Genomic DNA, 15,185 nt, shown 5'->3' with positions numbered 1-15,185 from the left:
GTATATATTTAGTTTTACTAGCATTACATGAGACAAGGTTGTTTTGTCCCCATTCACTGATCGAAGATAGGTCTTGATTTATGGAGACGGCTGTACTGAGTTGAGAGGTAGAGATATCATATTTTATAACTGGGTGTCTGAGTGTGAATGAACTATGTAGTGTTGAGTCATCTGGATATGAGTGGATGGGATTGTGGATGACAGATAAGAGATCATTAATATGAACCAGGAACAGATTTGGGGCCAGAACTGATCCCTGCTGCGTGCCGGCGTTAATTAAGTGGAAATTGGAATATACATCATCTACTTTTACGCTTATTTTTCTGTCAGTAATATATGAGGAGATCAAAGGAACAAAAGACGTTAGTCCATAACAAGGGAGTTTGGACAGCAGGGAACGGTGCCATACTCTATCGAAAGCTGTAGAAATATCAAGGGCTACTGCATGAGTTTCTCCATGTAGGTCAATTGATTGATGGATGGTATGAGTTACGAGACTGAGTATGTAAATGGTGGATCTCTCGTGGTGAAAACCATATTGTCTATCACTAATTAAGTTGTTGGATTCAAGATGTTTAACAATGTGCTTAGTAATTAAAGTTTCAAATACCTTACCAAGAGAAGATGTGAGAGCTATTGGTTTGTAATCAGAGAGGTCAGAGGAACTTCCTTTCTTCGGAATTGGGTGGATACTGGCTTCTATCTTTGAATTTGGGAATGAAGAAAAACGTATGCATAGTTTGAATAATTTAGCTAGAACAGAGACAAGTTCAGGGGAACATTTAAAAAAAAAAATTGGCAGAATTCCATCTGGTCCTGGGGCTTTGTTGGTGGGTTAATTGTCTGGGACGGATTTTATTTATCTTGTCTGGATTTTAAGTGGATCAGTTTCAGGAGAGTCAAGTTTTAGTGCTGGGACGTTCTGCCTGGCATCATCTATGGTAGAATTTCTGGCAAATGTACTGGCAAAAACATCTGTTTTGCACGTGGGTCATTTGTAATATTGCCATCTGAAGATTTTAGTGGGGGAATGGATGATGATTTGTTAAAGTTGTTATTGAAAGAATTAAGAGTTGACCAGACTATTCCATTGTCATAAGGGTTATTAAGTAGTTTTACTGCTTGCGCTGAAGAAAGTTTGATTTAGCTAGATTTATTACAGCATTTCCATGATTTCTAGCAATACCACGTTGAGTAAACCGCTTCCCGTCTGATCAGCGAAGTTAAGCAACGTTGAGTCTGGTTAGTACTTGGATGGGAGACCGCCTGGGAACACCAGGTGCTGTTGGCATCCCTACGTGTCAAGTGGGGTTTGCGGAGGATTAGTGCCCCTCCCTGTAAAACAATTAACTCTAAGCCCTTGGCCACCCCGTTTGGGATACATGACGTCTGGCAATGAATGAATGAATGAATTAAATAGAGAGTGTGATTCAGATGTTTTTGATTTTAAGTAAGAGTTATATGCTAATGACTTTTGGGCTGTTGCTCTGGCACAGTTGCCATCAAACCATTTTGGAGACTTCGATCTTTTAGTGATCTCCTGACTTGGTATGAATATATCCACCCCAGCTAGTATTAAGTCGCAAATGTGGGATTGGGTAGAATTGGGATCACTAGAGAAGAAAGACTGCCATGGAATGTCAGCAAGATAATTTTTAAATCCATCCCAGTTTGCCCTATCCAAGTGCCATCAAGTCATCCTGACAGGTTGAGAACGGGGAGGTGGGAGGGGCTAACTAATGAGGCTTTGATGAGATTGTGGTCAGAGGAGCCAATAGGAGACAATACCTCTATCATGTATTGATCTGGATTATTTGTCAGGAATAGATCCAAGAGATGGGCATTACGGTCAGGATTATCAGGTATTCTGTTTGGTTGCGCTACCAGCTGGGTGAAATTAAACGATTCTGCAAACACCTCGCACTCTAGGCCACCATCGTCAGTCCTGGCAGAATGCAATAACCATTCAACGTTATGTATGTTAAAATCATCCAAAATGGTAATTTCGGTGCTAAGGGCAAGATTAAAGTTACTCAACTGTGTGGATATGGAATCAAATACACTTGGTTCCGAATAAGCATTGGGGGAACGATAGACTACACAGATATATTTAGTAATATTTTGACAATTTAGTTTATACAGTGAGTAATCAAAACTGGTTGAAGTGCCATAAAATGCCACCACTTGCTGTTTGTCATCCTTCTTTTAAACAGGACTCCACCAATACCTTGGTCACTAGTGTCACAGTCCAGCATGAATGGCTGACTCCAATCTGGGTATGGCAACACTGGAGAGCTCGCCAATGTTTGAGTTCATCGAAGGCCTTCTAAGTCACTGCACTCCACGTAAACTTCTGTCTCCTCTCCTACAGCTTGTGTGGAGGTGTTGCTATCACTGCAGAGTCCTTGACAAAACGTCAATAGTAGGTACACAAGCCCACGAAACTCCATAGGTCCTTCACACAAGTTGGAACCAGTGAGATTTCCACAGCCGCCATCTTCTCTGGATTAGTACAGACACCACACTCGCCTACAATGTTTCCCAAGTATTTCACCTCCTTCTGGAACAAGTAGCACCTCTTGGGGTTCAGCTTGAAGTGCGCTGCTCAGATTCTGTTGAGCACCTGTGGCAGCCTCTCCAGTTCCTGCTTAAAAGTTCATCCAAACACAATTATATTGTCCAGATGGATGAGAGTTGTCTGTCGGTGCAGGCCTTCCAGTAGACGATCCATGAGACACTCAAAAGTACCTGGGGCATTGCATAGGTCAAATGGTATCATTTTAAACCTCCTGAAGCCTTGTCCATACATAAAGGTTGTATTCTCCTTGTCCTTCTCTGTAACCTCAACCTGGTGGTATCCTGTTTTCATATATAGGGTGGAGAACCATTTGACACCTGATAGAGCATCCAGTGTGTCATTAATCCTTGGCAAGGGGTATGCACCCGTCACTGTCACTTCATTCAGGGCTTGATAATCCATGAAGCACTTTACCAAGCCATTCTTCTTCCTTACCAGAACCACTGCTGATGCCCAAGGACTGCTCCTTGTCTTTAGAAATTCTCCATCACCTTCTCCATTTCTCGTTGTTGCGCTGGCGCCATCCTCTGCTCTGTCTGTTTAGCCGGGCAGTGATCCCTGGTGTCTATACAATGCTCCACCAGATTAATGCACCCCAGGTCTAGGTCTCCATTGGAAAAGATATCAGTAAACTTCGTCACCAGCTGCCTCAGCATCAGCACTTGTGAGATATTCAGGCATTGGCAACTTCTTGAAAATAGGTCTTGTAAGTGGTCTGGTAGATATCTATCTTCTTTGACTGCACTCCTTTTACATGCCTTCCACTGATGCCACGCAGGGTCTACCGCCTTGCATAGTCCCACAGTTTCTCCTTCATTGATCTTCTGTGGCTCACAGGAGAAACTGACCACCACAACCGGCACTTCACGTGCACATTTTTCCACTAAAGTTTTCCCCACCATCACTCCAGTGTTCGTACTGCTTCGTACATCAGGCTCCACTACCCCTAGACAGTTGTCAAAAGTGCCTTGTACCATGATCTGAAGCAATAGTTCTGATCCTGGGGGTATCACTATATTGTGGAGCAACGTCACCTCTCAACCAGAACTGGTACATCTCACTGCCGTGATGGGAACCGACATTCCTCGAACCTTCAGCTTCATGGAGCAGAAGTCCAGCTCACATTCCATGGACATCAAATGGTCCAACTCAAGAAGACAAGGATCCTCTATCTCGGCTGCATAGACTGGAAGCGTAGCCTCTTGCCCTGCCAATTCAATCCGGACATCCAAGGGTCCCTCAGTTCCACCCGGTGCCCAGCTATGCCACACAGTTGTTCTGATGACAGGCAGATAGCGATGATGTAACACATCAGGCCTCACAAAAGTGCTCTGAGGCTGAATCAGTCACCAGGAAACGCTTCTTGCCGGTGGCTGCATCAGTAGAGAAGTGGTTTACAGTCCTAACGGACCTAGGTTCTATCCACAGGGACAGCTATAATATTATTACTAAGGACAGAGGATTACATCCATCTTCGGAAGGAAGTTGTCTCTTACTGTAAATAAGATAAACAGACAGAAACAGACTTTGGAGTATTGATTCATGTTGACTTATTTCATTTTTGGCTCCAGCAGATGACGTGATTCAGATTAAGTGCTAACAGACCCTGTCGTAGAGGAAGATGTGACAGACACTAGGATAGAGGGACAGAGGGAAACGCAGACACTTTCTCATTTATCATTTCATATTGATTGCTCTTCCAATGCTGCTGAAAGCAAACAATTTTATTCAGCATACGTGTGAATAAACTCTTTCTATTGATGAAGACGTGAAAGACAAAGAGGTAGAGTGAACAGAATGATAGTGCGCCAGACAGTTTCCGAAATATTTTCAAATGAACTGGAATTATCATTTCATAATAACTGGTAATGTAGGCTATTATTGTAACTGTTAGATGAGTTTATTAAACTTAATCAAAATACGGTTCTCCCGATAAGGAAGACGTAAAACATAATTATATAGACACACTGACTAACATACAGACACTCCCCATACACAGTTGTTCATTTATGAAGTGCAGTTCATTAGTAAAGTGCAGTTTTAATCCTGCTATTGACTCATAGTTTTATTTAGCTTAGGGTTGAACACGCCTCACCTGTGACACTGATATTTCTACTGACTGAATTACATAAATTATACTGACGCTGTAGAACACAGAGCGGGTGTTATTTGTTAGCAGGATTGAGTCAAGCTCTTAATGACCTGTCTTCTTTCCGTATTTTATCATACATCTCTCTCTCTCTCTCTCTCTTTGCGTGTGTGTGTGTGTGTGTGTGTGTGTAATTCACCGGGTCGGTCAGGATCACTTGATGGTCGTGATCGTCAGCTTTTTACCCTCCCGGAAGGGAGCTGAGAGCTCTTCTAGTTCCATCTAAGGGCAAGGCTGTGACCTTCACACACCGACACTCCCGTCCCCTTGCTCCAGGGGGACAGTAACCACCCACTTCGTCAGTGAAACTTTTCGAAACCTGAGCGAGGCGCGAACTCCCGCCTACCAGATGGCAAGCGAGAACGTTACCACTGCGCCAGCGAGTGTGTGTGTGTGTGTGTGTGTGTGTGTGTGTGTGTGTGTGTGTGTGTGTGTGTGTGTGTGTGTGTGTGTGTGTGTGTGTGTGTGTGTGTGTGTGTGTGTGTGTGTGTGTGTGTGTGTGTGTGTGTGTGTCTGAAGCCGTGAAGCAAAGGACTGAAATGCCTCTCGATCCAGGGAGGTGTTGGTAGTTCATATGAATGGAGGGAGGAGGAGGGGAGGGGGTTTGAAGCTGTGTCTGAACACCAGACCATTCTTGGTTTCCTGGCTATGGCATCGACAAGTCCTGGATACTTTCTTTGGATTGCGAGTGAACATCTTTCACACCCATTCTATTGTCATAAAATGGACTTTGTAATTACTTTGTGGTTACTTGTAGTTGAGTTATATATATATTAGACTTGTGGACGAGCGGTTGTTATACTTGAGTAGCTTCGTGAGTAGCTAATCTTCTTTCCCATTTGTCATGTAGTGACAGGAGAGGTAAAGAATAGTATGGGACTATTTTTATTTGTCTTGGAAATATTAACAAGTTTCTCACACAGAGCGAAGTATAAAGTAGAGTCCCGCTAGCTATCTCTCTGTCTCGCTCTCTCTGTCTCTCTCTCAAGTTGCTAAGCCCTTCTCCCTACGACCTGTCTGTTCTATGGCTAGCTTCTTTCTGCCCTCTCTTTCCTAAATTCTGGTGAAACAGGAGACTTATCACCTGTGTTCCTTGTGAGTGGAAAGTTCTAGAAGCCTGTGTGTGAGTATGTGTGTATGTGTGTGTATGGTCACTAGGCGCTGTCGTGTGCCTATAAAGCATTCCTTGACTTAAGAGTGTGTAAGCATGTTTAGCATTGCTCGATTCTCGTAGACACAATACCTTCTCATCATCTGACTCCCTGCTTCTATCTGTCTATCTATCAATCTATCTATTATGATTTGTAATTATAATATGGAGTCCTAACACTATCACAGTCTCACCTCTAATCAACATTTCATCACAAACTCAGTCATTATATGGTGCTTCCTCCATTTTGACTTTTTTCAGTGCATCAAACAGATGCAAACATAAGCAGTCAAGCATTGTCTTATGCTTATCCAACTTACCTCCCATCTGTCCTTTTTCCTCGTCATGTTTCCATATGGTTGTTCTCCTGCCAGTAAAAGGTACTGAATATTGCTAAACCCCTCCCAGCAGCTTGTTCCCCAGGGCACTTTCATGAGTACACCCCACTATCTAACCACCCTACCTGTTCTAGAATTGGTCATTATTGTGTTAATATCTACAGTATTGTGTTAATATCTGCAGCAAAAAACACTTTTTTCGATCCCAGTCTTCTCCAGGCATGCTTGTACGTCACGGCTGACTTCCTGCATTATAGCTGCCCAGTCTTAAGTGAGAGCATCCATAAATGAAGCCACACATGCTGGTATTCCTACATTTCATTTTTACCTACACACTCTTTAAGCCAACTTTGTCCATAGTCCTTATAACAGGGGTGGGGAACCTTTCTCCTATTACGGACCATTAGGATATTTTTAACATCATTCGCGGGCCATACTAAATTATCAACTTAAAATGAACTGTACCCAAGTACAATATATATATATATATATACATATATATATATATATATATATATATATATATATATATATATATATATATATATATATATATATATATATATATCCGTTCATCAGTCTATGATATTGCATTTATGAATTGCCTCGCTGGCCTGATCAAATGGTCTTACGGGCCTTATACGGCCCGGTGGGCGAACGTTCGCCACCCCTGCTTTATAATCTCCATCCATTAATTGCATGCGACAGTGCATACACCCTCTCAAACTTACCCACACCAAGCAATATACTTACTTTCTATAGTGTATACTACAGCTATATCACTCGCTATTGTCCCCAACAAAGTCTTTATACATGTTCAGGTAATCTTCCGAAGCATTCGTGTGTCTTCTGTGTTAGGAAAGGGAGGTTAGGGTAGTGAAAGACAAACCATGGCAGGGAAGGACAGGGTTGAGTAGGGAGCTGAAGGGCAGGGTAGAGAAAGGCAAGGTAGAATAGGGATGTGCTGGATTGGGTAAGGTGATGTAAGTAGGGAAAGACAAAACATGGCAGGGAAAGTGTGGATAGGGTAGGGAAAGGTAGGTTAGGGTAGGGAAAGGCATGGTAGAGTAGGAAAAGACAAGACAGGGTAGGGAAAGGCAGGATAGAGTAGGGAGATGCAAGGTTATGTGGGAAAAAACAGGACATGGCAAGGAAAAGCAAGGTAGGGAAGGGATAAGTAGAGTAGAGTAGGGGTGTAAGGGTAGGGTAGACAAAGGAGGGGTAGAATAGGAGGATGAAAGATTGGCTAAGAAGATGTGGGAAGGGAATGGCAAACCATGCCTGAGAAAGGCACGGTAGGGTAAGGAGGGGCAGATTAGCATAGGGAGATGCAAGTTAGGGTAAAAAGATATAGGGTTGAATACGAAAACCTAAGCATGACAGGGAAAAGCAGGGTAAGGTAGGGAAGGGTAGGGCAGAACAGGGAGATGCAAGTTAGGGTAGGGAAATGAAGAGTAGGTTAGGGAAAGGCAGGATATAGTAAGGAGATGCAGGATAGGATAGGGTAGGGAAAGGCAGGGCAAAGTAGGGAGATGCAGGGTACGGTTGGAGAGACAAGGTATGACAGGGAAAAGCTGCGTACGGTAAGGTAAGGTAGGGTAGGATAGGGAGAGGCAGCTTGGACTAGGATTAGGCATGGTAGTGTAGGGAAAGGGAGGGTAGAAAAGGGAGATGCATGATAGTGTAGGGAGATGCAGGCTAGGGTAATGAGACACAGGGTTGGACATGAAAAGCCAGAGGATTGTCGGGAAAGACAGAGTAGGGTATGGAAAGGTGGGTTGGAGTAGGGAAATGCAGGGTAGGATGGGGAAAAACAGGGTAGAGTACGGCAAGGAAAGGTAGGGCAGGGAAGGGAGATGAAGGTACGTTATGAGGATGCAGGGTTGGGTAGGAAAGTCAAAGCATGGCAGGGAAAGGCAGGGTAGGGTATGGAAAGGCAGTGTAGAGAAGGGAGATATAGGTATGCACGGGGAATGGCAGGGTTAGGTAGAGAAAAGCAAGGTAGAGTAAGGTAGGGTAGGGAAATGTAGGGAAAGGTAGGGTAGGGTAGGGAGATGCAGTGTTAGGTAAGGAAAAATAGGGTAGGGTAGGGAAAGACAAGGCATGGCAGAGAATGGTATGGTATGGTAGGGAAGGGAAAAGCAAGGCAGAGTACAGTAAAGCAGTGTCATGTACTCCCGTTAGGGCACTTTTGCTCTCAGTTCCACCTTTTCTCCTTTAACATTGTTGTCATGGTTACCTCTAGGCATGATGTGGCGTCACTCAGGCGGCTGGGCTTTCTTCCCGCCCAGTTGAGTGATGGTGGAAGGGGGGTATTTGAGAGACACAGGACCATATCTTCACTTGATGGCGGCCAATGGCAAACTGACTGGTGCAATACCTCCTGCAGCCTAGGAGGGATCCACGTGACCCACTTACCAACCATAATCAGGAGTTAGGAGATATATCGACCGTGTAATATACAATAAATTCTGCTGATTTCTGGAAGTTCTGTCACAGCTGTGCATACAGACGTGGAAGGTTCATCATAGCCTAAGGGTTAAGCACCTGCACTATAGCACTTTCTTCTACTTCATTCATTACGTCTGTAATATTCCACGTTGCCATCCTCAGACTGTCCTTGGTCTGGCATTTGTTTACTGTTGGACCATCTACGTCTGTGAATTTTCATGTCATTTTTTTTATCAATTTGTTTTATTACTGGATGGATCATTGACCCCTACGTAGATCTACCATACCTTGTCGTAATTACTGTATAGTATGTAGAAAACACTTGAGTTTGATAATGGTTGGTACTCAGCACAATAAATATTTTTCCGGTTTGCAGGAAGCCATTTATCTTGCATGTTAATTTAGGGTCACCTAGGGGTAGCCCTACACTGACTGAGTGAATCATAAGTGTCCCAGCCTATGTGAAACATTCTTTCCTTCATTCAACAAAAAATAAATCAAGAAACCAGATGGGGCATAGCTTGCTTACTTGATAGATGAACTGACTGATATAATGAATACTATGAGAAGTGGAATGATAATTAGTTGTGAATGTGATACTTGAAGAGTGGAACAAAGTTTAATAGATGTTGGTGAGCAGAATTAGAAAAGGTTAAATATATGGTTTTTATGAGGAAAGAACTGATAGTGTATAGGTTTGTGGAATGGGGATATACTAGAATTGATGGAAGAGATAAATAACTTTGGTGCGTGACAGAAAATTTTAAATGTGTGAAAGAAACATACAGTACAGTAGCGTGAGGAAGTAAGGACCTTGATAGTACCCGATATGATTACATTGATAGTGAAAAGAGGCGTTAATACAAAAACTGCAAGAGAAAGGCAGGAACGGATATTAATGACCATGGGGGAGGCGGTGGCTGAATCGGTAGAGAGGCAGCTTGCGGTCCTAATGGACCCAGGATCGAATCCCGGCTGGGGCAGGGAACAGTTTAAGGATTTCAATTTCCTAAAAGCAGACTTTCCTGATCTACCAGGTGATCCACAGACATGTCGTAAAAATACTCCCGCTAATACCAATACAACAGTCCTGTATGAGACTGCCCTAGCATGTACTCAATATGGATGGTGGGTGTTAGCACCGAAGTGGTGACATGTGGAGGTGTAGGAGGACTACTGAGCCTTGGGATAGGTCACTGCCCCCGAGAAATAGGCTCTGAAGCCTTTGCCCAGAGTCGGACAGGTAAAATATATATATATATATATATATATATATATATATATATATATATATATATATATTAACTAATGGGTAAAATTCGTTGGAGTGACGTGGGTACTAAATTAAAACAGGTTAAATGGGATTGCTACCCTAAGTTTTAATAACGCTTTTTTGGCTTAAGACTTTTCGAAGTGAAGTTAATGTAATTTTCATTATCTCATTCAACACGAGGTACCTTTTCTAAACTGTACTGATTTATAGTATTAATTAACGTGTTTCATAGACTGGGTAGAATGGAAATGATTACCTTCCGAAAAGATGCGAAATATGAAAATCTGCCAATCGTACCACTTTCTCATACCCACATTTGTTTCATATCTCTCATCATAATCACACTTTTAATTTGGCTGAAATTATATCAGCACAGTTAGATATGTTAAAAACTTAAGTCTTACTCTCATATGATCAGTCGAGGCATTTACACAAAGACAAAAATGTTTAATATGTTGGACTTTACATCTTTCATCGTGATTTAAGCAATAATTCAACCCAGCTTTGCTTAATCCTCTACGTTATTCATTATTACTTGTGCTATAATAATACACATTCCCCTCCCTGCCTGGTGTCAAAGAGTCAATCTTCTGGGTTACGAGCACTGCTACCTCTACTTTCGTCATTCTATAAAATACCCAAGGAAAAATCAGTTAGGTTATAAACAATGAAAGAACCTAAAGTGGCCAATTTAGATATCTTCGAGTCAGTGATGAAAATCTATTAAGATTCAATGGAATTTCACACAATGAAGTTCTTAATATATACGTGAAACTTGCATCATATACTGTTTTGATGTACGGGTCAAGAAGGGTTCTTGTCATCTCTAAACAATTTCGGCTGCTAATGATTCTCCAGTTCTTATATAGTATTGCATTATTGTGTGATTAGTGACTCAGCTGGTGTTTCTATGCACAGTATCTTTCTTTTAGTACTTGTTAGTTGCAGTACTTCTGAAACATTGAAGTTTCTCTTTAAGAGAAATGAAAAGGATCTGATAGGGCCTTTCCACAGCAGTAGGTAAACTCGACTTAACTCGTTATGGTAACCCATCCCTTTGCCCTTTGCTAGCACCGTGATATGCGTGGCCAAACAAGCACCCAGTGTCAGCTGCTGCTGTACGGGAGTTACAGTGGCCACAGCTTATGTATGCGGTGCCATGCCCTAACCGTGGGTAATAGCACCAGAACTCAGATCAATCAACCTGAACAAGATAAACTAGGGCGAGTTCTGTGAATTGAAAACAAAGATTATAAAGCAACAATTATCTGCCTTACTCTGTAGAAATGTCTGGCTCCCCACCTTCCCTGTGACCCTCCTACAATTTTGACTTGGTGGCAAGGCCCCACAAAACTGTGGTGCTTTAATTGTCAGTCTTGCTTTCAGTAACCTTGCTCTGCCTATATGATAAACTATTGCACCGCATCTTTTCTGTCTGCTGCTGTCTGGATGATAATATAAAGAAGGCAGTGGCATAAAAGCAAAGGGAGTGGTTACACAATCCAATACCACAAACCAAACATAAATACGATTGTAGAAACAACAAAACAGAACTAAATATTATTATTACGTATATGTATGATAGCTTTCAGAATGAAACCCGTGCACCACTGAAACCTGGGAAATATTTATATACCTGGTTCCATTATCTATAAAAAAATCATAACAGTAGTTATCTAACTCGTGTTTGTGGTAATGGAAACCAAAAGTATTTTTCTATTTACGTACTGCTTAAATAATATAGTAATAAATTATCCTGCTCATTGGGTCATATTCTGTGTCAGTGTTATGTTACTTTTATAGACAGTAACTAGGCCATACACAAAAAAAATACATATATGTAATGATAATAATAATGAAATGACTATAACTGTCACAGACAGTCACTAGTCACCTATGAGAATATTGCTGAACTGCTGAAAATGCGATCTAGGTCAAGTTTTATACAGGAACAACTTATGTTTCTTGTAGTAACTCAAAAACCGTTTGTCAAAGTGCCACCAAAAGTGAAGAGACCTGGCCCAGGACCAGATAAAACTTCAAGGGCCAGGACGTGCATCATGTTTTGGTTTTCCTGTATGGAAGAGCAACTGAAAAGTGGCCAAAAGTGGGGTGTATGAAATATCGTAATATCAGGTATAAATGACGTTCTTTTTTTCTTTTACAAAAATATTTGGAAAATAGTTTTATCACGGTATTTCCTTTCATATTCATATACAGTAGTCCCTCAATTATCCCCCTTACTATACCTAAACCCAACCTCCTATCTATACCTAACCTACAGATATAGGTACAAAACCTCTGCCTACTTTGGCAGTGTTTTCCGGTCATTCAGGCATATTTGGACATCAAAACACAAATACGAATATCGAAAATAACATCAAGACTACCATACAAAAAAATTAAAACCAAAAAACACCCTACCTTTATACTACACTAGGTACAATATCATTCCTACTTTTGGCAGTGCTTTCTGATTATTCTGCCATATTTAGACATCAAAACACAAATAGGAATATCCAAAATAATTTTAAACACCAAGAAAACTATGCAGAAACAACAAACATTGAAAACCAAAATTTACTCTACTTATGCACTACTGTATGTACTGTTACATTCTCGTCCCACACTGCCACAGGCTCCAACAAGAGTAGTTCAGTATGGGAAGGACATTGCCCATTGAGTTGTTCTTCCTATGGTCAGCCTTACGGTGTACAAAAACAAGATCAGCTCAGGCGTTTTCAATAAACGCTGGCTTCTTAATTTTGCTGTCTTTATTTTCCAAATAACTACACTTAATGCTTGCCAACTTCACTGTTTTCACAAGTACCGGAGCTATACAATCTTCACAAACTGCACTGACACTGAAAGGACACTGAACTAAACTCAAACTGAACTGAAACGAAACTGACTCCCGTAGGCTCTTCCACCTCCTTGTATAAACTCCCTAGTTACTAGAATGATTTACTACTGTACATTCTTGAGGAAGCAACCGCTACCAACACGAAGACATCCAAAATATCCAGAGTTTTCTTACATTACACAGCAGTGTATATTATTTAGCATACAGACTGAGATAAAATTATGTACTTTAACAAACTATCACATATATAAATCATTATAGAGAAAAAGGGGCGTATAATTTAATGCACAGCTTTACGAAATACGTCCGCTCATAAACAGCAGGCTAACTGGAAACTCTGACACATAACAGAAAAATTCTAGAATCGTCGGGAATACTCCAGCACTACCTAACGAGCAAATTCTACTTCTGAACACAACTCCCTCCCTAGTTCTTTGTCGTCCCGACAAAACTACACAATGTATTCAAACATAATCCTTACTCCAAATGAACCATCTAATTATACACGAAATATTCTTTCAGCTTATCAGGTCTTCTATGCTGCTTCTGACGACATCCTTGTTCCTCCACTCAATCCACTCCTCTTGGAATAACTTTGTCCTCTTCCTGGTGCACTTCTCCTGGGAAATTATCATTATCCTCTTGTTCTTCAACTTCTTGGTTCTCCTCAACATCCTCAGCTGCAGGAAAGCATGATTCCTCACAGATGTCGCAGGTATACTGTCCTGGCCCATGGTACTTCCACAGACAATTTACATGTACTTACCTATGGGCAAGGCTTCCTGCATTCCAAAATCCAGTACGATACATCTGATAGGCGGTCCAACACAGTGGAAGGCCCGTCCCATGGGTTCTGCAGCTTTGGTAACTGTCCCTTCTTCCGCTGAGGATTGTATTACCAAATTTTGTCACCATCTTTGCAACCTCACCTCACTGTCTTAGCAGACTACTTGCACTTCATCACTTCGTCTGAAAACTTTAGAGCTCCTCAAGTTTGATAATGTACCTCAGACGGTCTTTCCTGAAGATGCTTCGCATATCTGGAGGAGATTGTAGGCAGCTCTTCACCAGTTGGTCTTGCCATTAACAAGTCAACGGGTTAATGTGAGTCACGACTGAGCATCAGTTTTGCACGGGTGTAGCCGGTAGACTCATGGGATGCAGACTTATATGCCATCAGCAATGCAAGTAGTTTCTGGTCCTCTTTCATCTGTCCCTCTATGCAGTTCTTGGCCAGGGTTGCCAGGTGTTGTAGTGCTCATGTGGCATCTATGAGTGTGATTTATGGCATTTTCTGGCAAACTAGTTTTGAAAAATAGCGGTCTTTATGGCAATTACAAAATTAACATAGGAAACTGAAAATAAATCCTATATTTGATGTACTTTATTCAAGGAAAAAAAAAAATGGCAGTCTTTTTTTAATTTACAAAAATGAGAATAGAACTGAAAATTAACCATACATTTCACATGTTTTATTGCAGCTCAGACACACACATAGACACCTATTTCTGAAAACATTAAGTCAATGTTTGGAATGCTTCTTCAGCTTCACTGCTATCCCATTCCTCATGTTGACTCTCATACATACTATTATTGAAATTTCTCAGCATCTCTTCAGGAATAAGAAAATCTTTGCTACAGGCATTGTTCACGCATGCAGAGCCTCACATCTACAGTACAGCCGAACGTGTCACACCCTTCACCAATAGTCGCCGCTTTGTCTCAGTGGCGAGAACTTACCTATATAATCTAAAAACGTAAATAATGGCAGTGGAGAATTTTTAACTGTTAATTTTATTTTTTTATTCTCCCAAGATAAATTTGGATATCACTGGCAATTTCTGGCACAAAATAGCAAACTGGCTACAAATTATGGCATTTTTATTGCATCAATTATTTTGTGCCATAAAAAAAAAAAATGGCAGTTTTTCGGGAAACACGAGATTTCTGGCAAAAAATGACATTTATGGCACGACCTGGCAACCCTGTTCTTGGCCAGTTCTTGTCCCAGGGTCCAGTTGAATAGCTCCACCATCTCATCTGAGTGTGGCCTTAGTTAGGTCGTCCTGGTCTTCTTGATCCCCAGTAACTTGCAACACTCATGGAACACAGCAGACTCAAAGTTTCTATCCTGGTCTGAATATAGCTCTTGTGGCATGCAAAAACGACAGAAAAACTGGTCAACCAACATCTGAGAAACAGTTGCAGCCTCTTGATGGCAAAGGCTTCTGGCCACTTTGTGAAGCAGCCCATGATGACACATATATACCGGTTTCCTCTTTCAGTGAGTGGCAAAGGTCCAGCTATGTCCACCACAACTCTTTCCATCCATGCACCCATTTAGTACAGATGGAGATGGGTGCAACGACGTTTCTTGGGTCCC

The 15,185-nt window shown here is 41.6% G+C and overlaps 1 pseudogene; it reads left to right on the top strand.

Moving 5' to 3' along the window:
- The first annotated feature begins 1,172 nt into the window (after positions 1 to 1,172).
- Positions 1,173 to 1,291, top strand: LOC145403451 (5S ribosomal RNA; annotated as a pseudogene).
- Positions 1,292 to 15,185: the final 13,894 nt, after the last annotated feature.

Source organism: Coenobita brevimanus, chromosome 60 (assembly GCF_032717465.1).
Source record: "Coenobita brevimanus isolate Jiangsu-jjx chromosome 60, ASM3271746v2, whole genome shotgun sequence".
Classification (NCBI taxonomy): domain Eukaryota; kingdom Metazoa; phylum Arthropoda; class Malacostraca; order Decapoda; family Coenobitidae; genus Coenobita; species Coenobita brevimanus.
Note: the sequence above shows the minus strand (reverse complement) of the source record. Positions and strands in the feature narration are given on the sequence as shown.